The sequence below is a fragment of the Delphinus delphis genome, chromosome 1, assembly GCF_949987515.2.
Source record: "Delphinus delphis chromosome 1, mDelDel1.2, whole genome shotgun sequence".
In the NCBI taxonomy this organism is placed as follows: Eukaryota; Metazoa; Chordata; class Mammalia; order Artiodactyla; family Delphinidae; genus Delphinus; species Delphinus delphis.
This window is the reverse complement of record NC_082683.1, coordinates 114605065-114608823: the sequence shown is the minus strand read 5'-3', so window position 1 is coordinate 114608823 and position 3759 is coordinate 114605065. Positions and strand designations below refer to the sequence as shown.

At 44.9% G+C, this 3759-nt stretch overlaps 1 pseudogene; it reads left to right on the top strand.

The window, feature by feature from the left end:
• Positions 1-664: 664 nt before the first annotated feature.
• On the top strand, positions 665-2724 carry LOC132426643 (olfactory receptor 10J3-like; annotated as a pseudogene).
• The last annotated feature ends 1035 nt before the right edge of the window (positions 2725-3759 follow it).

The window sequence follows — 3759 nt, the reverse complement described above, 5'->3', positions numbered from 1 at the left end:
TAACAGAGAAAATGATCAGTGAGTGGATCACAAAAGGTTAGCTAGAGAGTGGCCACAGCCTGAACCAGTGATAGAAGCAATCCTGTTGCACACACTGAGGATGCCAGCCTGACACACGTCCTCCAGTTCTTGAACTGAGTAAGAGTGGGTTGCAGGTGCCAGTGAAAAGGTATTACCCCATTACTGCTATGGGTTGGTGATAAGAAAGCAAAGAAGATGATGATCTGTGTTTCACAGTTCTCCAAGACTCAGATACTGATTCTTGCCTACAAGACTTGAAAGCAAAATGAGATAATGCCCGTGCTGAACATCTTTGAAGGAAACAGGACACTAAAAAAGAAACACAGGGAGAATGTGAAAGTGATAGCTAGTAAAGATTATAGTCCCAATGATGACATTATCAGCCACTGTTATGAAGTATAGGCTTAGGGGCAGAAAAAAACACTCTTGAAAAATAACTCACTCACCTCTACGTATACCATTTCATTGAAAAATTTTACAATAAGAAGAGATTTAGAGAAAGTCAACATTATTTATTAACACCAGGTACTGTTCTTTTTCTCTAGGGAGTATACTCTATAGATCAAGAAAGAGACATGTCAAAATTTACTTCAAAGGAGCATTGACCTCCATGTCTGGAAATGTGGGTAGTAGGGTAGCCTGAATGGCCCTTCCCAAGCCTGGCCAAGTACTAGTCATCTTCTCTACACAAAGAAGCAGGAAAGGAGAGCCCAGGACTCAGAATACTGTTCTGGCACACTCCCGGGGCACATACTTTGTGTTGGCAGTCACATTGACAGAGACGAATGGATCAATCCCAGATATTCATCATCCTTCCCTGTGTTGCTGCCTCCTCATTGTGTCATCAAAGGCCCAGATCAAGGATGAGTACAGAAGTGTTGAAATGCCAGGCTCACTTCGTCCTGTGAGCCTGCGTCCTGTGAAATGCCCTGCGTCTTCTTTGACCTGAACCCACCTCCTTAATGGTCAAGTAAGGTAGTTGTTTTCATAATTCTGCTGTTCATCTTATGTTGAAATTTTCCCTCCCTCCAACCCCTGTCCTAAATTTAGTAAATCATGAAAAACTTCTTAATTTGTTCTCAAGAATGGTGAGCTTTTGGCCAGTGGAAGAGCACTGATGTTCCCCTGAGCCTCAGACATTATTCAATAGTGCTGCTCAGAGTACTGTGTAATCTGTTGTATAGTTAGAAACTCACCTCTCCCTTTCCTTTGTCCAGTTCATTCAGATCCAGATCTTCCTTAGAGTTTAGGCCAAACTCTACTGCTGTTACTGAGATCCTCTTTAAAGATTTCTCCAGCTTTGGGTGGTAGCACCGCCTTGTTCTCTTTTTTTGTCCTTTTGACTTTGTACCTGCTGACTCTCTCTGGCAGTGTCATCATTGTGACTATCATTTGCTTGGGTTGTCACCTCCATACTCTGTTGTACTCCTTCCTGAGCATGCTGTTCATCTCTGAGACCTGCTACACTCTGGTCCCTACATTCTGTCTGGCCTCCTGAGCCCATTGCCATTCAAGACTATGACATCTAGCTCTTGAATGCATGAGCTATTTCATGTATGTAACCAACAACTGTTTCCTGTTCATGGCCATGCAGTATGAACACCATGTGGCCATCTGCAGCCCCACTATGGGATTCAGTCATTGTATTAGAGTTTTCCAGAGAAACAGAACCAAGAGAATATATATTGATATATGTAAGAGATTTATTATAGGGATTGGCTCATGTGGTCATGGAGGCCAAGAAGTCCCACAGTGTGCCCTCTGAAAGGTGAATAGCCAGGAAGTCTGGTGGTATCATTTAGTCTGAGTCTGAGGGCCTGAGGATCAGGGGGCAAATGGTATAAATCCCAGTCTCAGTCTGAAAACCTGAGAACCAGGAATGCTGATGTCTGAGGGCAGGAGAAGATGGATGTCTCAGCTCAAGCAGAGACAATTTGCCCTTTCTTTGCCTTTTGATTCTATTCAGGCTCTCAACAGATTGGATCATGCCTGCCCACATTGGTGAGGGTGATCTTCTTTACTCAGTCTACTGATTTAAATGCTAATCTCTTCTGGAGACACCTTCACAGACATACCCAGAATCAATATTTTACCAACTAAATCTCTAGACATCCTTAGCCCAGTTAAGTTGACACACCATCACAGTCACCCTAGGTAAGAGGCCTATGCCAGTTGGCATCTGGGTCACTGGGAACTGGCCTGGACATGACACTGTACAGGTAACATCTGTGTTTGGCCTGCCCTTCTGTGATACCTTGGTCATCTCTCACTTCTTTTGTGATGTGAGGTACCTGCGGGAGCTGGCCTGCACAGACAGACATCACTGTCAGTGAGATCATCAAGTTGTCATCAGTGTCTGTGACTTTGTTTTACTCGTGGGCCTGGTCTCCGTCTCCTATGTTGTCATCTTCTGCACCATATTTAAGATTGCTTCATAATCTTAAGATTGCCTTGGAATCTTAAGGCCTTTGCCTTTAAGAGTCAGTAGAAGGCTTTTGCCACCTGTACCCCCCACCTCACAGTGATCATCATCCACTATGGCTGTGCCTCCATCATTTACCTGAAGCCTAAGTCCCAGAGTTCCCTGGGGCAGGACAGACCCATCTCAGTGACCTACACCATCCTCACTACCTGGTGGACCTTGTCATGTACAACCTAGGGAACAAGGAGGTCAAAGCTGCTCTTCACACAGCCACGGCTTAGATACTACTCAGGGACTTCCCTGGTGGTCCAGTGGTAAAGAACCTGCCTTACAATGCAGGGGACATGGGTTTGATCCCTGGTCAGGGAACTAAGATCCCACATGCGGCAGGGCAACTAAGCCCGCGTGCCACAAACTACAGAGCCCACGTGCTCTGGACCCTGCGTGCTGCAACTAGAGAGAGAAAACCCGCATGCCACAACTAGAGAGAAGCCTGTGTGCCACAAAGAAAGATCCCATATTCCTCAATGAAGATCCTGTGTGCTGCAACTAAGAACTGATGCAGCCAAAAATAAATAATAATTTTATTTTTAAAGATACTACTCAACCCTCAGTGCATCAGACTATGACAGCTTCTCTTCGTGTACTCACTCTTCCAAAGTGTTTACGGTCAGGAACACCCTCCACTACATCAGGTGCCTCCGTGGGTTCTGCTCCTGCAATGGCATCTCAGGAGACAGCTCCTCTCAGACTGCCAGTCACATTCCCATGAATAGCATAGGGAGGACAGCTGCTGGTCTATAGGGTGCTTGTGTGTATTTGAGAAAAAAAAAACATTCCATCCCCTCCTCTAGACACTGCTGTCAGAAGTTGCCATAGTTATTTTACTGCCTCTCCCGGGAAATTATCATAAATCTATGATGCCTAAAATGTGAATGGCACTCCCTTAGATGTGGCACTGTCACGTACTGCACAACCTGCAGAATGCTATGCTGTGCTTCTGACTGTACAGCTGAAAAAGGGGCCTAGAAACAAGTAAGTGCCAGTTTCTTTCCCAGAGTCTTTATTTAGTCCTGGATTGTCTGAAAGGCTGAAGTCACTGACTACTATTATCCACTAGAATACCTCCAGTTTCTCTAAGTCAAGTCTGGTCAAGAGAATGTTTAAAACTTATAAGTTCTGCAGTTATTACAAAGGTGAGACCCAACACGGGGATCCTAGACAGGACTAGCCTCTCTGGGTCCTGTAAACCAGAACCATCCCCAAATCTAGCAAGAGCTAGTGGTACAAATTTACATGCATTTAGTTAACTGCCA